The sequence below is a fragment of the Lygodium microphyllum genome, chromosome 10, assembly GCF_053477565.2.
Source record: "Lygodium microphyllum isolate KBCC chromosome 10, Lygodium_microphyllum_v1.1.10, whole genome shotgun sequence".
Lineage (NCBI taxonomy): Eukaryota > Viridiplantae > Streptophyta > Polypodiopsida > Schizaeales > Lygodiaceae > Lygodium > Lygodium microphyllum.
Genome location: NC_141144.1, coordinates 73,105,611 through 73,127,529, shown reverse-complemented (window position 1 = coordinate 73,127,529; position 21,919 = coordinate 73,105,611).

Here is a 21,919-nt window from a genome sequence, read left to right as displayed (position 1 = left end):
AATTCCTTCTTTAGGTCATTTACCTACCTTTGATAGATAGTTATATGCTTTGTCTTCTCCAGTTGGTAGGTAGCAAACATGTCCTTTTCAACCTCCAACTCTGCCATGGCAGCCTTCTTGTCTTGCTTCATCTTTTCAAGTTGACCTAGGAGCTCCTGCACATACTCATCGTAGTTGGTCTCACTGTCAGCATGGCCAATGGCATGGATGTTGTGGATACTTCGACTTTGGACTTCTTTGGGTCCTTTCTAGATTCTGCATCCATGGAAGTAGGTCTTTGTATCCCTATTATTGGGGCTCTACCCCACTAGGCACTGGGCCAAGCTTCTTTATCAAGTTTAGCAATTACTACATCCATGTTGCCACGTTGCTTTGGTCCACTCCCCCTTCTAAGATCTCCTAGGTGGTGGCTGGTGTGGCAATCAAGGCTAGTGGTGGTGGGTTCATGGGGACCTTTCCCTTGCGTAGCACAATGGGCCCTTGAGCTCTTTCTTCTATTGCAATGATGGAGCTTGGTTCATCACTTGGCTTCTCCTTATGAGCTCTTTGGTGCAGGAGGCTTGCTCTACCAAGACAACCACAGGGCTAGGGCCATTTGCTCATCTTCTTCTCTTTTCAGCCTTTCCTCATTTTCTATTTGCTTCCTTCTTTGTTCCTCTTATGCCTTTCTTAACTCCTCTTCCACCTATCTCAATAACTCCTCTTCCTCTTCCCATTTCTTTCTTTGTTCATATTCTAATTATCTTGATTCCTTCTATGCAGCTTCTACATTCTTTGTTCATATTCTAATTATCTTGATTCCTTCTATGCAGCTTCTACTTTCTTGTTTCCTTCTTCCCTAGGATGCTCAACTTGATTTTTCTTCTCTCGCCTTGGCTCAATGGGATTGAGCCCTCCTTCCCTTCCCCACTGACAGTTCTCTCACTCAAAGTCTCTTGTTGCTACTGGACTTGGTGTGGAGTTTCCCTCTTTTTGAGTGATTGCACTGGCGATCTATGGGTTGGTGAGTGCTTGGGGATTTCTTCTACTACTTCCTGCCTTTCTTGTTGTAACATTTCCCTCCCTCCCGCCGTATGAACCCCCCTTAATTAACATTTTTTTTAAAAAAGGAATTAACCCTCCCCCTTACTCACACCTCCAACTAGCGGACGGGGGGAGGGGGGTTGCCATGTGTCAACGGAGGGAGGAGGGGGGGGTTTTCTCGTGGATGATGAGCAGGCGTGGGGCGGGAGCTCCAATTGGTGGAGGTTAGGACGACGTGGGCAGGGGGTAACGATTACTCCACTTCCCCTCCCCCATACTTTGCATGGGGGCATCCATCCACCTGGCCGCCCTGATGGGAATAAGGGGGGTTTGCATACCTTACCAATCCCCCCCCCCAATACACTATAAAAGGGCTCTTGGGCGTAAAAAGGAGGAGGAGGATGATCATTGTTCTTCCCTACTGTCTGACTGGTGAGAGAGTAAGAGAAAAGGGAGAGAGAGTAAGAAAAGAGAGAGTGTGTGTGAGAGGAGAGAGAGAGAGAGAGAGAGAGAGAGAGAGAGAGAGAGAGAGAGAGAGAGGAAATTCCCCTTGGAGGCTTTCGAGCTTCCCTTTTTTTTCCCCCTCCTTGAGAGGGTTCTCATGGACGAATTCCTTCCACAAGGAGTCATCTCTCTTGTAACCTAGGTGCATAGCCGTGAAGAAAAAGCTAAGTTATACGATGCCTCCCAAGCGAAGTAAGGTCCAATTGAGCATGAATCCTGCTTCAACCAATGGAGCTGCGGGTCAAGGAACCGCACCACTTGGTAACCAAGTGTGTCCCATAAATCCTACATTGATGGGAGTTTTTAAAAACATAGATCGACTTCATTGGGAAGGGAGAAGTAGTTGGGCAAAAATATATGATAACTAACCACTATTTAGGTTGCATTATTCAATCATGTTGGAAATTGTGTTTTATTGCACTTTGGCATGTTTTGAATGAATAACTTGCACAAAATATTTTGCATTCATGCACACTAAAAATCAAGGACTTTATTGATTGTGTTCGTAGTGCTTTAGATTATGCACTAGCATTGGCATGCTTCAAAGGTAAAAGAAACTGAAAAAATGGGTTATTAGGATGATAAAGCATAGTCGTCATTAAGCAAAAATCGTACTTTTTGCATTACAAAATTTTTGAAATTAGAAAGATAGGAGTAAAGGCTTGAATCAAGTCCATGAGGATCATGAGTTGCTACGATAATGGTTAAGTATGTTTAGGTCATTGCAATACTAAGTCGGGTACTAGGCTCTTATAAACCTTTAAGAGGAAAGTAGCTCACACTTGCATTAGGAATGATGATTTATGTTCCTCACACAAAAGAAAAATACAAGTCACTATTTAAGATTTGCATAAGTGCACTGAAATGAATTCCCAAGAGTAGAACTCCGCATTGCATCATCGTCCTAACAAGGACTCGCATCTAGACTGCGTGGTATCATAGACGGTTCCAGTTGCACTGCTAGGGATTCATCTTAAAGATAGTTATTAGACACGCATATGAAGTGCTAAAATTATTTACCCAGGGCAATTCAATAGGATGAGTCCTAAATACACAAGGATAGGGCTTAACTCGACTTATTTGAGATTTAAAAGTAAATGAGCCAAACTATTGTTACATTCATAGGAGGACCTGGAGATGAGTAAAACACTCATTGGTCTCTATGCTACATCTGGCCCCGATAAAGCCAAAAAAACCTTGATGATATCACCCTTAACCATGACACAAATCAATGTTAATACAAGAAAATTTGGGTGTCATTTTTCCAAGACCAAGACCCTGGACTAAAGGCTAGCAAGGTAGGACAACTACCATCTGAGAACTATCGAATATAGATCCAATTGCATAATTGCTTGCTCCTATCACATAAGAGTGGGATCAGAAAGAAGGTATTCCCTAGCCCTCGAAGGATATTGGAAATTGCCGCCAAGGCAAGAAGGACAAACACTAAGCGTCAAGAGAGGGACCCCACCTTAGCAGATGTCCGGAGCACTCACCTGCACCATTGTTTGTGCTTGTAAATTTAGGAACACCGCTTGTAAAAAGAAATACCCCCAGCTGGCCGCCAACCCTAGCCAAGGGGGTTTTAAATAGCCGTGACGAAAACGTGGACCGAACCCGCCATGAGAGGTCTCTCTGCAAGTTGGTTTGAATGTAGGAGAACACTTGGATGCCAGGAGGGATCTGGCTATAAATTCCCTGCCTCCGGGTCCTACTCAAAGGATCCGCGTGACTCGAGATAGATTCTCAAGGGCCCTTGTTATTAGTGCAAGACAAAATCTTGGAGGAAATAAAGTGCATCCTCACGGATTGCGGATATTATTCCTTTTGAACAAGACTTGTATTTCTCATAAAATGCTAATATTAAGTTCACTTCCAAGAACCTTGTTTGAATTTTTTTTTGTGTTAGTGCCATAATATTACATGAACAAACCCTGTTCCCTAAGAGGCTTAGTTAAGAAAGCTACTTTTACATGTCGCACATAAATGTGATAGGGCTAATTAGATAACTAAAGTACGCCTATTGAGGGAAGTGGGTGGATGGAACCCGCGATAGGTCTGTCCTATGGCAAGGTGGTCCCAGGGAACTGTGAGGCTTCTCACCTAGTAGATACCTTGTTTTGCTAGAAAGGATGCGCTGCCTTCAGTTCTTTCAAAATCCTCCAAAGACTTTTGTGGATGAGTCCTTCTCCATGGATCATTTTCGTAATCACCAAGCCTTCAAAAGGGATCACCTTCATTGATGCCTTTGCAATGTATTTTGGATGATTCTTAATGATATATATCTCTTTTTGGAGGTGTCATTCAGATGGCTGTGTTTGTGTGTGTGTTGTGGGTTAATCTTATGTGATGAGTTCGTGCTGGTTGAATAATTTGTTTGAGAGCTCTCTTTTCAACTATTGATGGTGATGGTGGATGGCAAGCCTATGATGGAAAGATGAAGAACCTCTTATATCCTTTACAAATTTGTTATGAGTTTTTATTGATCAGAAGTGTTAATGAATAACGAAGTTTTCCTTTAGAAGTATTCTTTTCTAGAAATACAGGTGATAAGTTAAGGTCGTGGTTTGGAGTGATTATTGAAGACACTAAAGAATATAAAATTGAGCTCTTTAATGAACTTATATTCTTCTTTTCCTTAGGTCACGAGGACGCTTCCTTTCTAAGTGTGGGGATATGTTGAGAGTGGAAAAAGACCGAATTCTTGACTCATTTTTGTTGTTTTTTAGGTCTGGATGATTGATTTTTGATGGATTTAGAGTAATGTATGGTTGTTAAAGGAAGCATTTTAGAGTATTTTGGATGATATTGATTATGTTTTGGAAGCTTATGATTATTTTTAGTGGAAACATGAGTCTCTGTGATGTTCTGATAGGTTCTGTTGAGGTTCTGATTTGTTCTGATACCTTCTATATAACTTCTGTTTTGTTCTGATTTTCTTCTGTATTAAGCATGGATTGATGATTGATGAAGGTTGAAATATTTTGAAAGATTATTGAATAGTTTTTGATAGTTTGGAATGGTTTTAATATGAATTATGAGGATTTGATGTTCTCTGATGACCTTCTGTAACCCTCTATAAACCTTATGTAGAGCCTCTGTATCTGCTATGTTCCTATTCTATACTGTTCTGTAGATCTTCTGTACGTGTTCTGTAGAATGTATGTGTGACTTTGGGAAATTTTTCTAACTTTTGGAAAGGATGATTATAAGTTCAAAAGAGCTAAAACAAATGGAAGAAGCAGTTGTTGCTGAAGACTGAAGAGAAGACTGGAGTGACAGTGACAATAGTGAGTTGTGAAGAGACAATGTAGTGGCTCTGGTGCCTCTTCACATCAGACATACCTCTTGGGAGGTGTATCCACGACCTAAGAAGGATTATTGAGAGTCATTATCAAATTATTGTAGTGAGGAGATGATGTACTATAGAGAGAAAGAGAAAGAGAGATAGAGCCAAAGATAGTCAATTCTATCAAAACAGTGTAACTGTATATGAGAGATTGAGAGAGAAAACTATGAAGACATTGAAGATGAATACTATGTGATTGATTTCCATTAAAAAATGGTGTATTCTTTTGTGTTCATTGTTCTATTGAAGGATTCTATGAATATGTTGAAGAATATAGTTGATTCTATCAAATACTGGGAGATATCTATTATGATGCTGCGTGAAGATTTGTTGTTTTCTTTATTTTGGTCATCAAAAGAATGAAATAAAATCTTGTCGATGTTACAAGATAGATTTTCTTGCAGTAGAATCCCCTTTTCCTTGGTGTTCCTCTTGGGGCTCCATCTACTTAAGCAACATAGAATGGTCCTTGTAGATTCACTCTCCTAGCCTCTGAATTGAGTCAAAAAGTGTATGTCAATATTGAAAACCTTTGAATAGGAAAGCAAGAAAAAGAAACCAAATTACACAAAGACAAGAAGGTGTACAAAAAGGAGAGAGTACATAATGGTTCAATTTTAGTCATTATTTTATAAGCTATACCTTAATTCCAAGAAAAATGTATGAAGAAAATTGGATCATAAGTTTGACCTAAATGGAAAATGACCATGTATGAAATAATCATGTATAGCCTAATATGCTCTACTTACACAAATCATTCATTAAGGATTATTCACCAATAAGGATTATCTAATTAAAGGTATTACCAACATGGCACCTTCAATTAGATAATTCATGCTTGATCTTAATCCTACACTAATAAAATAACTTCATCTATACCCAAATTTAATGAGTAATTAGACAAAATGAAATATAAATCAAAGAATCAAGATGAAATGACATGAAAAAATTGCAAGACTACCTTCTATTCCCCTTCTATATTGAGTCATCCATTAAGGATTATTATTCCATAAGATACATGGCCTCATCGACATTACCACTTTTAGTTGTATAGTCCATGCTTAATCTTTATTTCCTATGCTCAATCAAAGCATTTCATCAACATTGAAGAAGAAGGTGGGTAGGTTTTTGAAATGATAAGGAGCTTGATGTGCAAATGAATGATGCCTCTAAGAAGAAGAAAGATACAAAAGTGGTATCAACTATGGTGAAGGCTACTGCCATTGTGGCTAACTCCCTTTCTTTGACTTGGTAAAAAGCCTTGGATAAATATGTGTACAAAGCCCCAAAGTCTTGAAATGGGTCTTAGTAGCATAAGCAAATGATTGCTTTCCTCAAATCAAAGTGGGAGTTCTACCTTGCAATGTATGGAGAAAGTAGATCACTAGCTCAAGAAGCTCAAACCTTGTTAATGTGTATGCTCCCCTAGGTGACTAGATGCTAATGCTTGAGCTTGGAATGAGGAATGTAAAAATTACATGGGCGTCAAAAGTCTGCCTGCAAGCTCACGGGTGGCTAAGCTCGCTGTGTATGTGCTCTCTGTGTCTGTGAAGGAGGGAGAGTCTCTCTGTGTCTGCGCTCTCTGTGTCTCTGTGTCTCTGTGTCTCTATGTCTGTGCCATTCAATACTCTGCTCAAGCCCTCTCTCTCTGTGTCTACACCTGCCTGCAAGCTCAAAACATATCGACTGTGCGAAAACTTCTCAAGGCACAGTAAACACGAGGTTTTACTAGAACTGTGTCTGTGCCCGTCCGCCAACTCTCTAGAAGGCAAGGGTCTCTTGGGAAGGGCTTTTCTGCGACTTTGGTCTGCAAACGACTGCTAACAGTGACGATACATGGAGGAATGCTATTGAGAGGTCTGTGAATCACAGGCAAGCAGAAGCATGGCTTCATCACCATTCGAGAGGAGGGGAATCCCGGAAACCCCGTTTGTCCACGATGTGCAGACCTACTTGTCTCAGTCTGGACTAGATCCGAACGCGGGCCTCATAGCCTTCAAGAGAGGGGCATGGCAGGGTCACTACATAAATCTTTTGGGAATGTCGTTGGCAACCCATTATTCAATGGTTTATCAGCTCAATACACACATCAAAATCACCATGGCGTTTGGGGAAGGAGACAAAGTGGAGGTTTTGGAGGTGGAGGAGGCGAATGGGCCTTGGGAAATGTACCAATCAACATGGGAGACCCTTCGAACCCACTGGGAAGAAGCGGTGGAGGCAGCCCCTACCTCCAAAGGGAGAGCCTCAAAGAAGCTGAGAGGTCTGACAACCATGCAGCATCTGGAGGTCAGCAGAGCTTTCCTCAACGAAACGAACATCAGGCTGAGGGTGGACCACAAAAAGGGCAATCTGACACCAACGGCATCCCCAAAGCAGGCCAATTTCCCAGTAACTCAGAGACAGACTCCACCACCACAGCAGGTAACAAAGTATCTCTTTTGGTTCCAACAGGTGAGCTAAAAAAATGCAATTTGTCGTATCAATCTAGGGCTCTAATAGGATTATGTCATGGTGCCCGACCCCCAATGGAATTTCTAAGGACATGGGTACGAGCCAACTGGGAACCAATCGGGGCTAAACCAATAGTCATGCAATATCTTCCAAATAGTTATTTCTTCTTCTTGTTTGAGAATGAACAAGCTGCCCTAACCATCTTGAGCTATGGGCAATGGATGCTCAAAAGCTCACCGTTATCTCTGTTCAAATGGGCCCTGGAATTCGACCCTATAGGCCCAAAGCCTACTTGTATACCTGTGTGGGTAGAGTTTCCCAATCTTCCACTAAATTTGTACCCATTCCTTAAGATGTTATCATCCCCAATAGGCAGACTTCTGGGACAAAGACCGTACACGGACATCAATCCTAGATGGCACCCCCAGCTGTTGATAGAAGTAGATCTCAGTAAAAAACTTGTAGAATCTTTGTTAATCTCTGACTCGAAGGGAAATTTTATAAAGGACCAGCCAGTCCTCTATAAAAATCTTCCCAACACATTGTTTAACTGTCTCAAAACAAGGCATTTTATTAGAAATTGCCCAGAATGGAAAAATAAGGAAAAGTCAGAGCCCCAAAAGGAACAAACCCCTCCTCAAACTGAGAAAGCCCAGGATGATGGCTTTTAGACAGTAAATAAGAAGGGGAAAAACAAGAATCAGTCAGCCCATAAAAACAGTAACCCAACTAAGAGTAAGAACAATAATGCCAATAGATTTTCAGCACTTCTAATGAATATAGAGGAGGAGCCCACTAGTACATTTGAGAAAGGAGAATCTAGTAAAGATAAGGAGGGTAAACCCACGGAATCTGATAATGATGATGTGATTATTGAAGAGACTCAAATGGAGGTCAATGATGAAGGGAAAAATAGGGAAAACCCCATCATAGACCTCAACACTCAGGATGACACTGAACTGACTCAAGCTGAAGAGGAGGAGCTACCAGATGGGGGAGACATTCCCCTAAGTCCCCCTTTAGGGGAAAGCCCAAGAAAAGATGGAACTGGGACACAAAACACTAAAAGAAGATACTCTAGAGTAGGGCAAAGTGCTAGTAATCCATTTGGTCAGGGTAAAGAAGCTAGTAAGAAGGGAAAATCTAAAAAGAACTAGATTTACTATGATGATGGACAAACTGAAAATTATTTCTTATAACACAAAAGGGCTGACAGACCCTAAAAGGGCATTAATCATCAGGGAATGGCTTAAAACTAATGCCATTGCCCCTGATATAATATGCCTACAAGAGATTAAAGTCACTGAAACCCCCCTACTTAAGAACTTAGATAGAGTATCAAGAGAACACATATGGTTCACAACCAAACACACAAATAGAAGAGAGGGAGCCTGCATAGGAATCTCATCAAAGCTGAATGACAAATTGCTCAAAGTCACACATGATGATAATGCTAACTGGGTTGCAGTGCCGTTCAAGGATAAAGATGAGTTTGCAATTGTGTTTATTTATGCACCTAATTCCTCTATGGAGAGAGCTAGAGTTTGGGATACCTTACAGGTAATCAACTGTCCCATCATTTTGACTGGAGATTTCAACATGGTGGAAACCTCCAAAGATAGGTACTTGGAAAAAGGACATAGTATTTCAAGTAAGGAATAAATGGTTAATTACTAAAGCATTTCATGGTCTTACTGATGTCAGTGAGGATTTGGGGTTCACTTGGGAAAATAATCAAAGTGACTATCACTTAAGAAAGGCAAGGCTTGACAGGTTTTATGTTTCAGCAGGGCTGCTAGCCTCATATAGCTTATTCAACACAGGAAGCAACTACGGTGGCGCATACCAAGGTTGCTCCTTCATTGTTTAGCTTGCGAGTAGCATACTTAGCTTGCTTCTTTGCAATCGTCTTTCCAATTATAGAATCTATTACTAGAAATATTCCTAGGATATTGACTTTGCCTTGCTTAGTTTATGCTCTAGTGATGGCATTGATCTGAATGGGAATCACATCTTCATCTTCATTATTTCTATTACAAAGCGACTCAAGGATGTAGCAGGTACTATGGCTTCATGGGTGCTAACTTTCCTCTTTGGGTAATTTGGATACATATGGGAGATTTCACAATCAAGACATCTTTGGTTAGCTTCAATTTTCTTTGATTATTCTTAATTTTGAGGGCATTGGATTGAGATATGCTTGGTTTGGTCACTATTCCACCTCCTTAATCTCTTAAGTCTACCTGCGGACGAAGGCCTCCAAGCGAAGAATGTCGCGTGCGGGTGACAATCCTGCAACCAGCAACAAGGCTTCGGGCAAAGGCATCACCGTCAATCCAACTGCGATTCCAGTCGTAAGTAATGTATTTTCAAATTGATAGATGCTTGCTTTGATTCTCGTATGAGATACGTTAGGCCCCATACTATGATGCACGAGTATAGGTCATGGAAAAGGATAAATTTCATCTCACCTACTCGAAAGATGGAGTTTGTGAAGTGCATATATCAAGGGAAGATAGTTGCACCTAGTTACATATAACTTATTTGCTAGTAGAGCAATTACAAGGAAGAATTAGTCAAGCGTTATGAATGGCATAGTCGTCAAAAGAACGACATTAAAAGATTGGGCATACAAGTGCTAGATTAAAGTATAGTCAAGGGTTATAAATAGCATAATTGCTAAAAGAATATGACATTAAGAATCATGAATAGAGAGGTACTAGTTTAAAGTTTAGATACTTCAAAAGTACTTAGCCTAAGAACCCAAATATTAAGAAAAACTAGATTCTAGATCAATGCACGGCCTATTGGAGTCTAATTACTTGAGATCATCTCGCACTTATCTTATCAAGTATTTACACGTTATGCCTATAAAATGTTTAATATATGAGGATAATTTTCTAGTTGCCTCATGACTTGACTAAGAGCTAGTACAAGAAATTAATCATAAGGGTTAAAACTAAGATGTATTGAGTTCCGTCCAATAATGATGACTTTTTCCAATCCAAATCCAGGGTTGGGTTATCAAGCAAGGTAAGTGACCTATAGAACTTACATCATGAATAGTGTTTGAACCCTTAACATATGCCCTAGCCGAAGGAAGGAAGTGTTAAGAACATTTTTGCATAATATTGCTCTTAGATCCCAAGGGGGAGAGCAAATATGCAATGGAAAATATTATATCATCTACTCTTGCATTGTTTTGGAAAGAATGCAATTGGTTTTGTTGGTTGATCGAACAATATCCTAGATGCTTTTACATTCAATTGGTTGTTAGTTGTTGTTTGGATGATTATTCCAAGTGCTTGTGATTTATGGTAAATGCATGGCAAGGGTCTGTGATGACAAGTCGCCATGGGAATAAAGGAATGTTTTCTTGGAAAATGATATTAGGCTGAATGCCTTATTTGTGCTTGATTCTTAAAGGATTTAATTAAGGAAGGATATTGTACGGGTGGATCACCTCCATGGTCGCACCCCGTAGTAACCCGAGAGGGCACTGCTCGATTCATGGGCCGAAGGTCGAGTGGTGAAAAGGCCAACCACGGGAATGATGTTTCGCTCCTAGACAACTTGCGGGTCAGTTGGAGCTCTGGACACCCCTTGCTAGGTCTAGAATGGAGTTGAAGACCTCCGTGGCCCCCAACATCTGGGCATGTTGGGAGATCCTATTCTAGATAAAGGATTGAGTTTGTGGTGCCATGTGAATTGGACTAGTTACTTCTGCAGGGCAGAAGGGATACTTCTGTTGGACAGAAGCGATACATAATTTCTCCTGTATGGGCGAGAGACAAAGATTAACTTGAAGATAAGTTAAGGAACTTGTTTGACCTTGTTTGTCAATAGACTGCTTTGCTCTTTTTTCGTGTCTGTGCTATAAGTTATGCGAACGAACCCTGTTCCCTAAAAGGCTTAATTAATGAAGCTAACTTTAAGTGTCACACATAAATGTGGTAGGACCTAATTAGAAAACTAAAGCTATTAAGGGAAGCGGGTGGGCGAAACCCCCGACAGGTCCGCCCTACGGCACGGTGGTCCCAGAGAACTGGGAGGCTTCTCACAAGTTTTTATCGTCATTCGACCTTTAGGTATTGATAGGTTAGAACCCGATTCATGCCGTTTTAGGGGACCGGAATGGGACTATGCCCTATGGGCAGAGAGGTTGAGCAGCACATCCCTCTCGTTTCCCATTCTCTTTGAACCAAGTGCAACATGGGTCTGCTTCGGATTGGGTATCTTTGCGTAAAGTAGGATGTCCAAAACCCGACGCTAGAATGCTAATAGGAGACTTTGACAACTAGAAACCCGAATTTCAGGTCGATCCTAGTGGGTTTGGTCGTGAACGTTCCGTTGCGAGGTGGATTCGGGAAGCCCTAAGCGACAAAACTCGGAACATTCCCTGGGAGTGCCGAGCAGCGACGCTTAGATTCGTTTCTCGATAGACCGCTAATTGAGTGCCTGGAAAGCCGATGGGCGGGCACCTCACAGACATATTGTGATATCAATTGTGTTGGCTATTCTCCAATGCATAGGAAAGACAGTGTTTATCAAGAAGTAAACACAAGGTTTATCTATAAATAGGTTGTCGATTGTATGTATTGTTGATTAGCAATCAATAAAAAAGACTACACGGTCTATTGCTACATACGTTTTATGAAAGGTTGTAGAAGACTTGTTTGTTGTCTAGTACTCAATTTTATCATAATGGCTGAGAACATTAAAAATACATTTTATGAAATATTTTAGAAGACATTCTTGTTGTCTAGTTCTCAATTTTGTCATAATGACTAAGAATATTAAAAATATTACTATCAAGAAACTAGAAAAGAATAATTACCCATCATGGAAGTTCCTTGTTATGAACTTCCTTATTGGAAAAGGCCTTGACAAGTTTGTTTCAAGTGAAGAAAAGAAACCACAACTAAGTATCTTTTGATGTAGAAGAATTAAAGGCATAGAAAGAATGGAATACAAAAGACAAAAAAGTAATGTATTAGATATTTACGGTCATTGATAACACTATATTGGGACATATCAGAAAGTTCACATGTGGCTTGGACAATCTTCAAGAATATATTTTTGATAAATACAAAGGCACAAAAGATTCAACTCAAGCAAGAGTTAAATATCTTGAAGCAAGGGAAAATCCCAGTAAATGAGTATGTTTTGAATGTCAGAAGCATTGCAGATGCCTTAGCAGCTATTGATGCAATGCCTAATGATAATGATTTGGCTTTATCTTCTTTAGGTGGCCTAAAAAATGAGAAGGTTTGGAAATCTTTTGTTACTTTTGTGTATGTATGAAAGTCATTTCCATATTTTGATGACTTGGTCTCTCTCATGACCACTGAAGAGATCAACATGCAATCTGAATTATTTGAAAGAAGTGGTAAGCAGGTCAAGCATTTTACTCAAGTTTAGGAAGGGGATGTGGCAAATCTGCTTCAAGAAGCCATGTTATGGGTTGTGCTAGTAGTAACCAAAAAAATGGCTTAAATCAATAGTTTGATGACATGTCAATTTCGAGAGGCCATGGTAATTCTAGAGACGGGGGAAGCTCTAGAGAAAGAGATGGATGGCAAAACAGAGGTTCTGGCAATTCTAGTATTATCTGCCCTTACTTGGAAAAATAGGTCATAGTATACCCCATTATTTCAATAAGAAGGATGACATTGTAGTGGCAAGCCAACAAGAAATTATATATCATCTTGTAGACAAAATGATGGCAAAAACGAGGATTTATTTGTGATGCAACATATGATCAATGTTGTTGTAGAAAAAGGGGACATGTGATGATGTATGGTATATTGATTTAGGTGTATCTAATCATATGAATAGCCATGCTAAATGATTTGAAGAGATACAAGATTTACAAAGTCCAGGTTATATAGAGACGACCTCTCATTCAATTTTCTATATTGAAAAAGTTCATTTGTCTTGGCATGATTGACAAACAAAGTATTTGTTTGGCACATGTTTTACATGTGACATCCATCACAAAGAAATTGGTATCTATTGGTCAAATGGTAGATCAAGTGTTACAGGTTAGATTTAATACAAATTACTATTTTTTTGAAGACTTCAACAATAAGTGCAAGTTGAATACAAAAGGGAGTAAAGTTGGTTGCATGTTTACTTTGGATGCTCGAATTTCTACTATAAAAGCTATTATATAGGTTAAAGGCAAAGCTATGATTATAGACATTGAAATATAATGGCACAAATGCATTGGACATGTAAATCTACAAAGGTTGAAATCAATGCAATGGATAGTGTTGATTACAAGCTTTCCTACATTCAAAGTTATAGAATTATATAAAACCCATGAAGCATGTCAGTTTGGTAAGCAAGTAAGGTAGCTATTTTTGCATGATAGAGATGTAAGAAAGAATATACTAGGAAAAATAGACATATTAAAAAATTTGCACGAGCAATGATGGATAAAAGGAATATGCCAAATCATTTTGGTTTGAGGCTCTCTATACTACTGTCTACATTATAAACAGGTCTTCCATAGCTGTAATTATGGTATGACTAATGGAGAATGTTTTACAAGCAAGAAACATGATGTATCGCACTTAAAAGTGTTTCGTTGTATTGCATATGTTCATGTGCCTAATAAGTTGCAAAAGAAATTGGATCCAAATGTTGAAAAATGTATTTTCATTGGATATTCTAATACATAAAAAGGGTATTGTTGTTATACCTTGTCAATGGTGAGTTTCAAGTGAGGAGGGATGTTACTTTTTATGAGATAAGTAGTTGGTATGCATTTGATGGAGATGCATTAGATGATATTGATAATCATGATAGTCATGTGAAAACAAAAAAGCAAGAATCATAGACTCTTAGTGGACCAAAGATATCATTTGGTAGTAGATCTATAGTCAGCCTGGCAGACTAAGAAGTAGTCCCACATCTTTAGGTGCATTTACTAGTATTGCAGGTAATGATGGTAATAATGCATCTACTAATCATGTGGTTCTTGATGGAGACTCTAGAGATTCACATAGTTTGGATGATGAGCTTGGTATTCCTTCAGTCAATATACCATGTGTACAAAGAGCACATACTGGGTATGCACAAACAAATGGCATAAATTATGAAGAGACATTCAGTCTAGTTCCTAGGATGGCAACTATTAGATATGTGATTGCTTTGGCATAGTAGCTAAAGGTTGGAGTTTATAATAAATGGATGTAAAGAATGCATTCTTGCATGGTGATTTGCAAGAAGAGGTGTATATGGAGTAACCAATAGGTATTATTTAGATCATCCCACATATGTGTGCAAGTTAAAGAAGGCACTCTATAGGTTGACACAAGCACCTAGAGCATGGTATGATAAGATCGAAGAGTATCTTGTCAACATTGTCTTTTATATTTCAAATGTAGATCACTCATTTCATGTAAGGAAGGGTGATGTAGGTTTGGTTGTCATAGTCATGATCTATGTGGATGACTTGATTATTATAGCTAATAGTGACAGTGGGATTGCTAATGTCAGGGACCTTTTGAAACAAAAATTTGAGATGAAGGATCTGGGTGAGCTAAGATAGTTCCTGGTGCGCAGATCGGATGTTGTATGCTTACGTAGGTCCCCAAGAACAATAGAACTCTACTTTTTGCACAAATTACAAGGTAAAAAGCATGAACGACATGTAAAAAGCATGAACGACATGAACAAGAGACCAATTGGGTGCAATCTCCCCCCATGCCTTGTGTGAGCGCTCCACAAAGCATGTATTTCATGTATTATTCATCTTCAAGCTCAAATAATAGCCCAGATTACAAAAAATAGCAAGCTTTTAGCTTTTGAGTTTGCTTTAACACAAAATAGGAATAAAGCTAATGGACGGTGCCCAAAGAGTCTGGCATGCCCAATACAATGTCCAAGTAGAAATAACATAATCGTGCGCCCATGCGCATACAAAATAATAATAAATATCCAACGCCTCAATAAATAGACGTGACAAAATATAGGCGCCATGCCTAAGGTATGCGCCCATCAAAATATAATCAATAAATCGAATACTCGCTATCCTCCAATGCTTTCCTCCGCCACTGCTGCTATCTCTACACATCAACTGAAGCATTCACAATCGTTAGTAAAATAATACAATTAAACCGACAAAAGTGAATACCTAGTAGTCTTCAGCTACATAAATAAATCAACTGGTTAGAAATAAATCCTAACCTTAATTTATTACGAGCGCGCACTCTAAACTTATAAACGTTTATTAATTTAATATGCATTTTGTGGAATCACCCACTATGGAATCACCCATGTACACACTAAATTAATGAAACTCCCGAAAAGGACAGGCGTCCCCATCAACTTCTCGCACAAAGAATCCACTTTGTGTATGAGCCCCGGTCATCAAAGTTTACGGAATCCACCGTAAAACCTCACGGAATCCACCGTGAAATATGCCTCCTGGCATTATACCCCCGGGGTGGGATAGCAATTGACCTCAATTGCTATTAGCTCAATGTGGAGGTAATAGAGTGGGGAAAGCATTTAAGTCTCTAGCGTGCATCCATTGTGCTTCTTCTACAGGATGGTTCTTAAATTTGACTAGATATCTAGAATATCTTCGGCCAGTTCTAGTGGTCATAAAGTCAGTATCTATGATAGCTTCAGGTTCAAGTATTTCAGTCTCTTCCTCTAACAAAGGTGGGTTTTCATAAACAGGGTGTACAGGTAATTGGCCTCTAAAGGGTCGTAATAAACTAATATGAAATGTGTTGTGAATTTTCCAGTGAGGTGGTAATTCTAACTTGAATGCATTGTCATTTATTTTATGAATTATCCTAAATGGTCCATAGAATCTAGGGGCTAATTTCACAACTGGGTGTCTATCTACACTTTGTAGTCTACGTTTTTGTATTCTCAACCAAACATAGTCATCAACTTTGAAATTCATTGCTTGTCTTTTCTTATTGGCTTGTTTAGTATATGATTGCTGGGCTTTGGCAATCATGTCTTTAACTTCATCAAAAATAGTATTATGCATACTAGCAATATCATCAGCACTCTGAATTCTATTTGACAAAGATGCAACAGGTGTAGACAATCTATAACCATAAATCACTTCAAACGGTGCTTTCTTTGTAGACGTGTGTGGTGTATTGTTATATGCAAATTGTAATAAATGCAAATGTGTGTCCCATGTCTGCGGTTTAGAAATAGTATAAGCACGTAAAAGATCTAGAATAGTGCTATTAGTGGCTTCTGTTTGTCCATTAGTTTCAGGATGAAATGTAGATGAGAAATCAATTTTTGTGCCTAGGTTAGCAAACAGAGTAATCCAAAAGTTGTTACAAAATCTAGAATCACGATCAGAAATAATAACTTTTGGTAATCCATGGTTAGTAAAAACAGTTTTCAAAAACAATTGTGCTACATGTGATGCTGTTAAAGTTTTCTTACATGGAATGAAATATGCTTGTTTACTAAACCTATCTACTACTGTCCAAATCATATCATGGTTAGATTTAGTATTAGGTAAACCAGTAATAAAGTCCATAGAAATTTGTTCCCATGGTATAGATGGAATAGACAAAGGCATAAGTAATCCATACTATTTACCATGATGTCTCTTAACTCTTTGACAAATCAAACATTCAGAAACAAATTTAGATACATCAGTGTCCATATGCGGCCAATAAAAATCTTCAGTTAATGTACGTAAAGTAGATATGATACCTCTATGACCTTGATATGGAGGACAATGAATTTCATTCAAAACAAAAGATCGGAATGGAACTGTAACACATAATCTCTTTTCATAAAACATAAATCCATCATTATATGACAATGAATCAATAGGAATCAAGTTATTTTGAACTAATTTATCCCAATCAATATGAAAAGTAATATCTTGATGATAAGTATCTTTCATAGCAATCAAAGAATCAAAAGATATAACAGAAATATTATGAATGGCAGGTCTTCTACTTAATGCATCAGCCACCACTACATTTTCTTTACCGGGTTGATATTGAATGACAGGATGAAAACTCTGAATAAAGGATGCCCATTTGATATGTCGGTCAGATATTTGAGGTTGGCTAAGTAAATGTCTAATACTTTGCTGATCGGTCTTGATCATAAATTCTAAACCCATTAAGTAGTGTTTCCACTGTCTTAATGCTTGTACAACAGCTAATAGTTCTTTGTCATATATGAAATATTTCAGTTCAGAGGGTTTCAGCTTACAACTAGAATAGGCTATGGGATGATTGTCTTGCATAAGTACGGCTCCTATTCCTGATCCACTGGCATCAGTCACTACTAAAAAAAATGGTCTATTAAAATCAGGCAACTGTAGGACAGGGGCATGGGTTAATGCATGTTTCAATAAGTCAAAGGATTTCTGTTGATTTTCGGACCAATGATAGACAATACCTTTCTTCAGAAGTTTTGTTAATGGTAAAGCAAGTAATGAAAAATTACGTAAAAACTTCCTATAGAAACTAGCAAGACCAAGGAAAGATCGTAACTCATGCACATTTTTAGGTATAGGCCAATTCAATATTGCATCTATTTTCTTAGGGTCAACTTTAATTCCATCAGATGATACAATATGACCTAAATACTCAATTTCTGTTTTAAAGAATTCACTCTTTTCAGGATTTGCATATAGTTGATTATCTTTCAATAACTGGAAAACCAATGACAAATGCTCATAATGTTCTTTCTCATTTTGACTAAACACCAAAATATCATCAAAGAAGACAATTACACAATACTGATATTTCAAAAATATACGGTTCATCATTCTACTAAATGTAGCAGGTGCATTAGTCAATCCGAATGGCATCACTAAAAATTCATAATGACCAAACTGTGTCCTAAATGCAGTCTTGAATATGTCAAACTTATCTAGTCTCACCTAATGATAACCAGATTTAAGGTCTACTTTACTAAATATAGCAGATCCTTGCAGTTTATCCATAAGGTCATCAACTCTAGGAATGGGATACCTATTCTTTACAGTGATCTTATTTAAAGCACGATAGTCAATGCACATACAATAGGTATTATTCTTTTTCTTAACTAACAAAACAGGTGCACCAAATGGAGAACTACTAGGTCTAATCAATCCTCTATTTAGTAATTCCTCAACTTGACTCTGAATTTCTTTTGACTTGTTGCTTAAGTGATTAAGCTTGGGAGCTTAATCTAACTGACAACCGCGAAAATCGTGGGGGGGGGGCCGTTTTGCAAGGCGGTGAAATTTTCGCTGACGTCTTCTGAGACCTCACGAAAATTTGAGAAGCTTAAAGCTTCTTAAAGCTTAAGCTAAGCTTCTTAAGCTTTAGTTTTTAAAGCTTGAAGATATTGAGTTATGGAGTTTATGACTTATCTCTCTGTTCTTGACGACTTGATGAAGAAGATGTAGGAGTGGTCCTCCGCCTCTGTAGACCGGTCCCTCACAGTCTGATGATGGAAACAGGGGTTCTTGATCGCCAAGAATCTGCCTGTATCGACCGTTCGCAACGAGATTGACCATAGAGCCCCATCGTTCCAGGAGCTCCGCCTTCGCACAAGATGGGTAGCAATTGGAAGCTCTTGATCTCAGCTTCGCTCTGATACCACTGATGCGCAGATCGGATGTTGTATACTCGCGTAGTGAATGCCAGAAGGTCCCCAAGAATAATAGAACTCTACTTTTTGCACAAATTACAAGGAAAAAAGCATGAACGACATGAACAAGAGACCAATTGGATGCAATCTTCTCCCATGCCTTGTGTGAGCGCTCCACAAAGCATGTATTTTATGTATGATTCATCTTCAAGCTCAAATAATAGCCCAAATTATAAAAAATAGCAAGCTTTTAGCTTTTGAGTTTGCTTTAACACAAAATAGGAATAAAGCTAATGGACGGTGCCCAAAGAGTCTGGCATGCCCAATACAATGTCCAAGTAGAAATAACATAATCGTGCGCCCATGCGCATAAAAAATAATAATAAATATCCAACGCCTCAATAAATAGGCGTGACAAAATATAGGCGCCATGCCTAAGATATGCGCCCATCAAAATATAATCAATAAATCGAATACTCGCTATCCTCCAATGCTTTCCTCCGCCACTGCTGCTATCTCTACACATCAACTGAAGCATTCACAATCGTTAGTAAAATAATACAATTAAACCGACCAAAGTGAATACCTGGCAGTCTTCAGCTACATAAATAAATCAACTGGTTAGAAATAAATCCTAACCTTAATTTATTACGAGTGCGCACTCTAAACTCATAAACATTTATTAATTTAATATGCATTTTGCTGAATCACCCGCTATGGAATCACCCATGTACACACTAAATTAATGAAACGCCCGAAAAGGACAGGCGTCCCCATCAACTTCTCGCACAAAGAATCCACTTTGTGTATGAGCCCTGGTCATCAAAGTTTACGGAATCCACCGTAAAACCTCACGGAATCCACCGTGGCACGGAATGCACCGTGAAATATGCCTCCTGGCATCAGTTCCTTGGTGATCAAATGTGCTAATGGTATATGACTATCCCAAAGATAATATGGCTTGGATATGTTATCTAAGTATGGTATGACAACATGTAAGCCACATTCATTGCCATTGGGGGAAAATTTAAAGTTTACTGATATTGGGAATGAGAAAAAATACCCTACTATGTTCAAGAAGATAGGATGAATTTTGATCCACATGACCATCCAAGGCCAGTTTGAGCTATGCCATTGGACTTGTGAGTCATTCTATACAGGTACCTAGGAAGGCTCATTTTGACGCAGCCAGATGCATATTGAGATATGTGAAGTCTACATTGCATTATGGACTTTTTAATGAGGCAAGTAAGGGTGTACAAGTTTTTGGGTACATAAACGTACATTGGGCTATTAATAGTGCATTACCATTTTATGAGAGAGAATGTACTTATAGGAGAGAGCAATGTGGCATATATCAGCACACAAGATTAGATAGTCTATATTTTCATAAAGGCATTGGGTGCAAAGAAGCTTAAAAAATTTCAAACCTTACTTGGAGTTATAGAGATGTAGTTGAGCTTGAGGGAGAGTGTTGAGATGAAAATATCAACATGTGCAAACATTAATGATGGATCACCTAATTAGATAGGTGTACATATCTACACATCACGTTAGTGGTCATTATGATTCTCATATGGCCATTGACTTTTCACTTATTATATTTTGTTAGTTACACCTACCTCTAATACTAGCATTGGTATAGTGCTAGTTAATTAGTATAGTAACAGTTATTCATAGTTTAACTTAGTAGACCACTTTTCTTTATCTTGTATCTTCTCTGTAACTTTGTGTACATTGTATTTTGAGAGAAAGAAGGAAGAAAAATAAGCCAAAACAAAATTGGCCTCCATCTCTCTTCTTATGTTCTTGAGTGACCTTCCTCTTGTGTGTATTATGTGTGTTCAGCATAGTAGCTCAAACAAGTCCCCCCACCATGCAATTTGTGGAATATATGAGGCCTCTATTGATCTAAAGTATGGGAGCCACCTAGGTGCTCTACATGTGGATGTGTCATGCTTGAACTACCCACAATTTGTGTGGAACCTACTCTACAATCTTAGGAGCATTCAAATGGAAAATGATCACTATTGTAATGTATGAACTACATATTTTATCAGTATGGTCAAGTTTGCTTGAATGAGTCGATCATTTTTAATAGCTCTTATTGTTGACTTATAGAATTTTCCATTAGATTCTTAGTTTTAAGATCTCTTATCTCAACTTGGCCTCTACTAGATTGGAAGTCAATTTTTAGGCCTTTTTCTTTCTTGTCTCAACTTCTCTCTCTGGAGATTGTCTATTCTAATTGACCCATCCAAGTTTGCATTTAAATTTGTGCAATCAAGGGTTGAGTTGGTAGCCAATGCTTCATAGATATTATCATCACAAGTTCCCTTGATAAAAGCTTTCATGATGTATTTGATGGCTAGTTTTTCAACCACAAGAACTCTCTTGTATAATCCTCAAAGGTTGGAGACAATCTCTTATACTCTCTTCCTCCCATTGTTCAATATTCATCAATTGGAAAATAAGATTTTCCCTATGTCTAGCTTTTGTAAGTCTCTTGATGAAGAGAGTCTTCAAGACTGAAAAAGAAGCCTTCTTAGGTGCATCAAGTTTGGTAAACCAAGTATGACCCTTCTCATCCATATGCAAAGCCCAAAGGCTTGAGTTTGCATGCCATCTCTTGTAAGGTTATTGGCTTCACAAACTTGTTTGAATTACTCTATGAGGCTATATGGCTCATCTTTGGTACAACACTAATCAAGTTGTTTAGCCACCAAGGGCACTTGGTCTTGTTCAAAAAGTGCATTTTCCATCCTAGTTAGCAAGAAACTGGATGTCCCTATGTTCAACAATATATTCTTGATCCCATCTAATTTTGATTACACATTAGTAACTTTTGTTACATGTCCACTGTGTATTTGAGAATCTTACTAAAGATACTAGTCCCCTAGACCTTAACAGCTAAGAGCATCATTTTCAGCTCTGCATTTGACATTTTGGCATGATCAAAGCATGAGCTTTTTGGTAGCTCTCAGAGGACTCTCAAAA